Genomic DNA, 10,196 nt, shown 5'->3' on the forward strand with positions numbered 1-10,196 from the left:
GAGCCACTTCTCGTCCCATCACATCCGACACGTTCTCGGTTCGAGACAAGCCCAAGCTGATGCTGGCCGGGAGTGTTTCTGCAAGTGTAACACAGCTCATGGAGTTCCACGGTTAGTGTGTAGGCGAGCACTACCCAGTTAGAATAATGTATCACCTTCCCGTTCCAAGACTGACAAGCGAACGGATCTAATAACAATCTACAGGTACAAAGCGCTGGTTAGCGCCCCCTTCAGAAACACCAGAGGTGAACAATGAGAGTTGTTTAATCGGCCAGAAAGTTTCATATCAGCGCACAATCCGCTGCAGAGTGAAAATCTCATTCTGGAAACACCCCATACGCTGCGTCTAAGCCATGTCTCCGCAACATCCTTTCTTTCAGGAGTGCTAGTATTGCAGGGTTTGCAGGAGAGCTTCTGTGAAGTTTGGAAAGTAGGAGACGAGGTACTGGCAGCAGTACAGCTGTGAGGACGGGGCGTGAGTCGTGCTTGGGTAGCTCAGTTGGTAGAGCACTTGCCCGCGAAAGGCAAAGGTCCCGAGTTCGAGTCTCGGTCCAGCATGCAGTTTTAATTTGCCAGGAAGTTTCATATCAGCGCACACTCCGCTGCAGAGTGAAAATCTCATTTTGGAAACGAGAGTTGTAGCTTATTGCATCCCTGACCATAGCCCTCGGATGGGGCAGAGGGTCTTGGACGAAAGCATTTTACGAGACACCGACCGCCATGTCTACGTCTTATGTGCAAACGACCATCACTTGGGTGCAGGCAGAACGTGCATTCATCGCTGTCGACCACTGATCGCCATTCCAAGCGATCCTCTGACGAAACCAGTCGTGTCGTGCACGTCTATGCTGTGGCCTGAATGAAAGGCGCGCCGGAGGTGTGAGTACCCGTAGTCCAATTCTTGATAACCGGCTCACAACAATTCGTGTTGACGTGTCTGGGCTCACAATCCTTGTTATCTGTTCTGTGGTAGCTGTGCGATCTGCCACTGCTGCCCTTACGATATGAAGATCCTGACGAGCGTTGGAGTTGCATGACCGTCCAGAACCACATCTACTGGAGAGAGAGTTTTCACGTGACCACTGATACCAGCATCGTTGAACAACTGATGCAGCGCGTCCAACTTGTGTGGATCATCCTGCCACTCGGAAGGCCACAATACGAACACTTTCAAACTTGCTCAGCGGGCTGTAAGAAGCACTCGAGCGTCTCTGTGGCATGGTTACCTGTTTGCAGCACTCAAAAGGATAGTTCAGATGGCTCTGAGCACTATGGGACTTAATACTTGAGGTTATCAGTCCACTAGACTTAGAACTACTTAAACCTAACCAACCTAAGGACATCACCCACATCCATGCCCGAGGCAGAATTCGAAACTGCGTCCGTAGCAGCAGCGCGGTTCCGGACTGTAGCGCCTAGAACCGCATTCCCTATTAATGGGCAGACACAGGTGGCGCTCTGGTAGCTAATCCGGTATGCTATCTATTGACGGACGACGTCGAAAAATTTATCAGCACGTCCACTGTGCCCCAGGTGGCATATGATGTCATTTGATCAAAATCTACGTCGTCTTTCCAGGTGTGCTATTTTTCCTGCAGTGTAGTATGCAAAACAAGACTGAAGACTTGTTTTACAAACCTGACTCGCATTATAACGATCTTGACTGTGATGAGCCGGACTTTTATCGTAACTATGTTCAGGTTCTGGCTGTTTCTCATGACCCAAATCACAGTCTTGATCAGCTGTCTTCACTTCTTTTGTCAGTATAGGAGTGTCCACGTTCGCAAACTATTTACCAATTCTTATGTACAATACTGGCCATTAAAATTGCTACACCAAAAAGAAATGCAGATGATAAACGGGTATTCCTTGGACAAATATATTATACCAGAAAACATGTGATTACATTTTCATTCAATTTGGGTGCATAGATCCTGAGAAATCAGAACCCAGAACAACCACCTCTGGCCGTAATAACGGCCTTGATACGCCTGGGCATTGAGTTAAACAGAGCTCGGATGGCGTGTACAGGTACAGCTGCCCATGCAGCTTCAACAGGATACCACAGTTCATCAGGAGTAGTGACTGGCGTATTGTGACGAGCCAGTTGCTCGCTCATCATTGACCATACGTTTTCTGTTGGCGAGAGATCTGGAGAATGTGCTGGCCAGGGCAACAGTCGAACATTTTCTTTATCCAGAAAGGCCCGTACAGGATCTGCAACATGCAGACGTGCATTATCCGTATGAAATGTAGGGTTTCGCAGGATAGAGCCACGGGTCGTAACACATCTGAAATGTAACTTCCACTGTTCAAAGTGCCGTCAGTTCGAGCAAGAGGTGACCGAGACGTGTAACTAATGGCATCCCATACCATCACGCCGGGTGATATGCCACTATGGCGATGACGAATACGCCCTTCCAATGTGCGTTCACCGCGATGTCACCAAACACGGATGCGACCATCATGATGCTGTAAACGGAACAGATTCATCAGAAAAAATTACGTTTTGCCATTCGTGCACCCAGGTTCGTCGTTGAATATACCATCGCAAGCGCTCCTGTCTGTGATGCAGCGTCATGCGTAACCGCAGCCATTGTCTCCGAGCTGATAGTCCATGTTGCTGCAAACGTCGTCGAACTGTTCGTGCAGATGATTGTTGTCTTGGAAGCGTCCCCATCTGTTGACTCAGGAATCGAGACGTGGATGCACGATCAGTTACGGCCATGCGAATAAGATGTCTGTGATCTCGACTGCTAGTGATACGAGGCCGTTGGGATCCAGCACGGCGTTACGTATTTCGCTCCTGAACTCACCGATTCCATATTCTGCCAACAGTCATTGGATCTCGACCAACGTGAGCAGCAATGTCGTGATAGATAAACGGCAATCGCGATAGTCTACAAATGCTCCAATGGCACTGAGCACTATGGGACTTCACTTTTGAGGTCATCAGCTCCCTAGAATTTAGAACTACCTAAACTTAACCAACCTCAGGACATCACACACATCCATGCCCGAGGCAGGATTCGAACCTGCGACCTGCGACTGTAGCGCCTAGAACCGCTCGGCCACAGCGACCGGCGATAGGCTACAATCCGACCTTTGTCAAAGTCGGAAACGTGATGGTACGCATTTCTCCTCCTTACACGAGGCATCACAACGACGTTTCATCAGGCAACGCCGGTCAACTGCTGTTTGTGTATGAGAAATCGGTTGGAAACTTTCCTCAAGTCAGCACGTTGTAGGTGTCGCCACCGGCGACAACCTTGTGTGAATGCTCTGTAAAGCTAATCATTTGCATATCACAGCTCTTCTTCCTGTCGGTTAAATTTCGCGTCTGTAGCACTTCATCTTCGTGGTGTAGCAATATTAATGGCCAATAGTGAATGATTTGAAACTGGAGGACGCAGCATATCTTCGTCAGCATCAACATCTATGCTCTATGTAGGGCTTGCAAGACGATCTATGGAAACCTAATTAGTCAAGTGAAACAGTGGTTGAACGAATAAGTTTTGATTATGAACTGTTAACATTTGACACTCCGGATTCAGTACAGTAAATACCATATATGACGTTGCCTAGAAAGTGATGGAACACTTAAGAAAATTGTAAACTGTGTGTAATTAAGAATAATGCTATATGTTTTTGCAAAGTAGAGCTGCGAGAATCGGAATTCATAAATCAAGTTCGATATATAAAATGGGACAGTTACGGTATCCTGAGTGTTTAAATAGCGACTTAATAAGAGGACAAGTTAAGGTGCAAGAAAATGCAGGACTGTGCATTTTTCGAACATATGATTTCAATGTAAGCGCTGTCGTACATTTCATTGGCTTATGAAATATGGAGTATAAAATGAGTCTAAAGACCTTTCCGTGGAGCCGCTGCGTTCGTCAAAGCTACAGAAATACGAAATTACAGTTGTGGAAACTGGATACAAACACACACACACACACACACACACACAAACACACACACCATTGCAGTTTTGAAATTTGGTCTTTCTCGTGTTCAACGTCTAAGTTTAAAGTCTATACCTCGTCATTGATGATATTTAGACACTGTTATTGCCAGTAAAGATAACGTAAAACTCACTGTAATCCATGGTGTGCGTATTAGAAACTCAAGGGAAGACCGTAATGTAAACATTACGTAATGGCAGAGGCTGCTACACTTGAGCTACAGGCTGCCGCACGTTTTGCCATTCGTGCCACAGTATCACTGCAGCTTTGAGCGGTAGTCTGGAACCCGTCGCCGTGGCCAACGAAGTTTTCAGCAGTTCCCGGAGAGAGGTCAACACTTGTTGTGGCCGCACATAATAACCGCAGTCATTATCGGTATCATCCTGTTTAAAAACTTGTATAAAATCTCAACAACAACAAAATCGAAATGAACTAAGAAATCAATAGTAATTCAGAAAGAGCAAACAGATCTCGTCAAGAGGTACAATTACCTAACTCACTGAACTGTGGATGAACACAAAAAAATAAATCAGAAGATTAAGCAAACACTAAAATCAGCTCTGCAAATTACTCACTGTATAACAAGAATACAACACTTAACACAAAAATAAATTAAACAACTTTAAACAGATTTATCAACTTCTTGAAACAAAAGCTAATTCCCGAAAAATGTACTTAATCCCTTTGAAAACATAAATAAACACTAATCACACCAGACATAAACACAGATAATATCAGTTAACTTCTTGACAGAGTATTGTGAGCTAAGCACTAAAGTAAAAGCTATGACGAAAGCCGTTTGTTTGCTGTTCCATTTACCATACTGACTGGCTCCCACACATCTTTTTTGATTGATGTTGTTCGATCAAACTGTATCTTTCTTTATAATCTGATGATTTATGTATTTTTATTTATGTCTTTATCTCTCTACATTTTTGCTTTTTACTGTCTAAGACATTCTACTGTAAACGTTGAAATATGTCTCCTCATAGTCTCCGCCAATGATGCACTTCCTTATTATATCATCGTAAAGGCTACACAGCAGTCCCTATTTTACGCATCACAGCGTTGAACTGAAAAGGGACGTGGCTCATTCGAAGTCATTAATTCAAAACATCCGAAAGAACAAATACATAGATAAAAGTTACATTTTTGAAATCAGAGGAATTTGCTTGTAATGGAGCATTACAGGGAAATTCTAATAGGTGGATAAAAACTTCCTCCCAAGTTTTAAATGCCAAAATATTTTATTAATGAATAACCGCGCACGACGTAAAAATATAGGAATGTCATCAACTGAATTCTGCAGGAAAGTGACAGGTACATTTTTGAGGTCATCAGTGATATTATACTCTAATATTGTACTCTAATACCTATATTAATATTATATACTAATATTATACTCTAATACCTCCCCCCATGAACCACAGACATTGCCGTTGGTGGGGAGGCTTGCGTGCCTCAATGATACTGATAGCCGTGCAATCACAACGGAGGGGTATCTGTTGAGAGGCCAGACAAACGTGTGGTTCCTGAAGAGAGGCAGCAGCCTTTTCAGTACTTGCAGGGGCAACAGTCTGGATGAGTGACTGATCTGGCATTGTAACATTAACCAAAACGGACTTGCTGCGCTGGTACTGCGAACGGCTGAAAGCAAGGGGAAACTACAGCCGTAATTTTTCCCGAGGGCATGCAGCTTTACTGTTTGGTTAAACGATGATGGCGTCTTCTTGGGTAAGATATTCCGGAGGTAAAATAGTCCGCCATTCGGATCTCCTGGCGGGGACTACTCAAGAGGACGTCGTTATCAGGAGAAAGAAAACTGGCATTCTACGGGTCGAAGCGTGGAATGTCAGATCCCTTAATCGGGCAGGTAGGTTAGAAAATTTAAAAAGGGAAATGGATAGGTTAAAGTTAGATATAGTGGGAATTAGTGAAGTTCGGTGCCAGGAGGAACAAGACTTCTCGTCAGGTGAATAGAGCGCTATAAATACAACATCAAATAGGGGTAATCCAGGAGTAGGTTTAATAATGAGTAAAAAAATAAGAGTGCGGATAAGCTACTACAAACAGCATAGTGAACGTATTATAGTGGCCAAGATAGACACGAAGCCCACGCCTACTACAGTAGTACAAGTGTATATGCCAACTAGCTCTGCAGATGACGAAGAAATTGAAGAAATGTATGATGAAATAAATAAATTATTCAGGTAGTGAAGGGAGACGAAAATTTAATAGTCATGGGGACTGGAATTCGACAGTAGGAAAAGAGAGAGATGGAAACATAGTAGGAGAACAGAGATTGAGCTAAAAAATGAAAGAGGAAGCCGTCTGTTAGAATTTTGCACAGACATTAACTTAATCATAGCTAACACTTGGTTCAAGAATTACAAAAGATGGCTGTATACATGGAAGAATCCTGGAGATACTAAAAGATATAATGGTAAGACAGAGATTTAGGAACCAGGTTTTAAATTGTAGGACTTTTCCAGGGGCAGATGTGGACTCTGACCACAATCTATTGTTTATGAACTGTAGATTAAAACTGAAGAAACTGCAAAAAGGTGGGAATTTAAGGACATGGGACCTGGATAAACTGACTAAACCAGAGGTTGTACAGAGTTTCAGGGACAGCATAAGGGAACAATTGACAGGAAAGAAATACAGTAGAAGACAAGTGGGTAGCTCTGAGGGATGAAGTAGTGAAGGGAGCGGAGGATCAAGTAGGTAAAAAGACGAGGGCTAGTAAAAATCCTTGGGTAACAGAAGAAACATTTAATTGATGAAAGGAGAAAATATAAAAATACAGTAAATGAAGCTGGCAAAAAGGAATACAAACGTCTCAAAAATGGGATCGACAGGAAGTGCAAAATGGCTAAGCAGGCATGGCTAGAGGACTAAAGTAAGGATGTAGAGGCTTATCTCGCTAGGGGTAAGACAGATACAGCCTACAGGAAAAGTAAAGGGACCTTTGGAGAAAGGAGAGCCACTTGTATGAATATCAAGAGGTCAGGTGGAAACCCAGTTCTAAGCAAAGAGGGGAAAGCAGAATGGTGGAACGAGTATATAGAGAGTCTATACAAGGGCGCTGTACTTGAGGACAATACTATGGAAATGGAAGAGGATGTCGATGAAGATGAAATGGGAGATACGATACTGCGTGAAGAGTTTGATAGAGCACTGAAAGACCTGAGTCGAAACAAGGCCCCGGGAGTAGACAACATTCCATTACAATTACTGACGGGCTTGGGAGAGCCAGTCCTGACAAAACTCTACCATCAGGTGAGCAAGATGTACGAGACAGGCGAAATACACTCCGACTTCGAGAAGAATATAATAATTCCATTCCCAAAGAAAGCAGGTGTTGACAGATGTGAAAAATACCTAACTATCAGTTTAATAAGTCACAGCTGCAAAATACTAACACGAATTATTTACAGACGAATGGAAAAACTGGTAGAAGCCGACCTCGGGAAAGATCAGTTTGGATTCCGTAGAAATGTTGGAACACGTGAGGCAACACTGACCCTACGACTTATCTTAGAAGCTAGATTAAGGAAAGGGAAACCTACGTTTCTAGCATTTCTAGGCTTAGAGAAAGCTTTTCACAATATTGACTGGAATACTTTCTTTCAAATTCTAAAGGTGGCAGGGATAAAATACAGGGAGCGAAAAGCTATTTACAATTTGTACAGAAACCAGATGGCAGTTATAAGAGTCGAGGGGCATCAAAGGGAAGCAGTGGTTGGGAAGGGAGTGAGACAGGGTTGTAGCCTCTCCCCGATGTTATTCAATCTGTATATTGAGGAAGCAGTAAAGGAAAAAAAAGAAAAATTTGGAGTAGGTATTAAAATCCAGGGAGAAGAAATAAAAACTTTGAGGTTCGCCGATGACATTGTAATTCTGTCAGAGACAGTAAAGAATTTGGAAGAGCAGTTGAACGGAATGGACAGTGTCTTGAAAGGAGGATATAAGATGAACATCAACAAAAGCAAAACAAGGATAATGGAATGTAGTCGAATTAAGTCGCGTGATGCTGAGGGAATTAGATTAGGAAATGAGACACTTAAAGTAGTAAAGGAGTTTTGCTATTTGGGGAGCAAAATAACTGATGATGGTTGAAGTAGAGAGGATATGAAATGTAGACTGGCAATGGCAAGGAAAGCGTTTCTGAAGAAGAGAAATTTGTTATCATCGAGTGTAGATTTAAGTGTCAGGAAGTCATTTCTGAAAGTATTTGTATGGAGTGTAGCCATGTATGGAAGTGAAACATGGACAATAAATAGTTTGGACAAGAAGAGAATAGAAGTTTTCGAAATGTGGTGCTACAAAAGAATGTTGAAGATTAGGTGGGTAGATCACATAACTAATGAGGAGGTATTGAATAGGATTGGGGAGAAGAGAAGTTTGTGGCACAACTTGACTAGAAGAAGGGATCGGTTGGTAGGACATGTTCTGAGGCATCAAGGGATCATAAATTTAGCATTGGAGGGCAGCGTGGAGGGTAAAAATCGTAGAGGGAGACCAAGAGATGAATACACTAAGCAGATTGAGAAGGGTGTATGTTACAGGGGAGATTACTGGGAGATGGAGGAGCTTGCACAGGATAGATTAGCATGGAGAGCTGCATCAAACCAGTCTCAGGACTGAAGACCACAACAACAACAACAACACTCCAATACCTCGAAAGCGCGTGGTTCTGTTCGGTACTCCTCTTCTGTGGCCAAGACTCACAAGAAGAAATCATAATGGGTGAGGCTGGGACTTAATGGTAGCCAATCATGGGAACTTCGCCGTCTCAGCCAATGTCCTGCAAAGTGTTCTTCCAGCCAGTCACGAACGACGCAGGCAAAATGAGGTGGTGCTCCCCCTTCCTAAAAAAAGGTGTCTTCAACGGATGTCCGAAACATTGTCACATTGTGATGTCAGTGGACACACATATTCATTCAACATATGGCAATACTGGTCGTTGTTCACGTCTCGGAATATGAATTGCCCAGTGAGGTGATCTGCAGTCATATGGCACCAGATTGTCAATTTTGGTCGAGCTCGTAAAGTTTGAGTTGTCATTCCTGGATTTGTTTCTGCCCAGTAATGGTAGCCGGCCAACAGCTTTTCCGCAGTTGGAACGCCGGTTCTGTCAGATCACCGAAGTTAAGCACTGTCGGGGTGGGCTAGCAGTTGGATAGGTGACCATCCAGTCTACCGAACGATGTTGGCAAGTGGGGAGTACTCAGCCCTTGTGAGGAAAACTTAAGAGTTACTTGATTGAGAAGTACCGTCTCCGGTATCGCAAACTGACATACAGCTGGGAGAGCGGTGCACTGACCATAAGCCCCTCCATATCCACCTTCGGTGACGCCTGTAGGCTGAGGATGACACGGCAGCCGGTCGGTACCGTTAGGCCTTCAAAGGCCTGTTCGGATGGAGTTTATTTTAGTTTAGTAATTGTAGCTGTGTCGATCGACGAAACCTCCAACGTTAAACACCGCCTCATTGCTCCAAATAGTTTTTTTGAACTAATCCAGCCAATCGTTATGCCTAGACATGATAATATCCCCATATTCCACCCATCATTCACAATTCTCCAACAATAACTCCTGAGCATAATGGACTTTCCATATCAGGTCGTTCTTTCACACAACACGCACTGTGCGCCTGCTCATTCCACTTTCGCGACCCGCCTGGCGTGCTGATTTACCAGTACTGAGCGTGGTCCGTCACGGGCGCCACATTTTCTGGAGATAGAGCCACCGAAGGCCCTTCTCCTCGTACTTTCTCCACAACTGGCCCAATTTTCGTTAGCATGGCGTGTCATTTCCTAATGCTTTTATCATCAAGTGTGGCATGAGGATCATGAACACCCTGCCACAATCGCAAAACGAGGGCTACGGATCGCCACAGTTCAAACCACGAAGCCAGCTGGTCGTGCTCTTGTAAAGTCAACTTTCCTGCCATCTCTTCGTTCACCGTAAGAAGATGCAATGGACGGTCAAGGTATTCTCAGGGATCCTGTACTAAAACACAAAAGTACTCCGTCTTCAGGCCACAAGTGGCTCATCGGGACCATCCGACCACCGTGTCATCCTCAGCTGAGGATGCAGATAGGAGGGATGTGTGGTCAGCACACCGCTCTCCCGCTCGTTATGATGGGTTCTTTGACCCGAGCCGCTACTATTCGGTCGAGAAGCTCCTCAATTGGCCTCACAAGGCTGAGTACACCCCGACAAA

At 44.2% G+C, this 10,196-nt stretch overlaps 1 non-coding gene across 1 annotated transcript; it reads left to right on the top strand.

The window, feature by feature from the left end:
* Window positions 1-483: 483 nt before the first annotated feature.
* Trnas-cga lies at window positions 484-558 on the top strand. The gene has a single exon. It is a non-coding gene; the product is annotated as a tRNA-Ser (tRNA).
* The last annotated feature ends 9,638 nt before the right edge of the window (window positions 559-10,196 follow it).

This window comes from Schistocerca piceifrons, chromosome 5 (assembly GCF_021461385.2).
Source record: "Schistocerca piceifrons isolate TAMUIC-IGC-003096 chromosome 5, iqSchPice1.1, whole genome shotgun sequence".
Classification (NCBI taxonomy): domain Eukaryota; kingdom Metazoa; phylum Arthropoda; class Insecta; order Orthoptera; family Acrididae; genus Schistocerca; species Schistocerca piceifrons.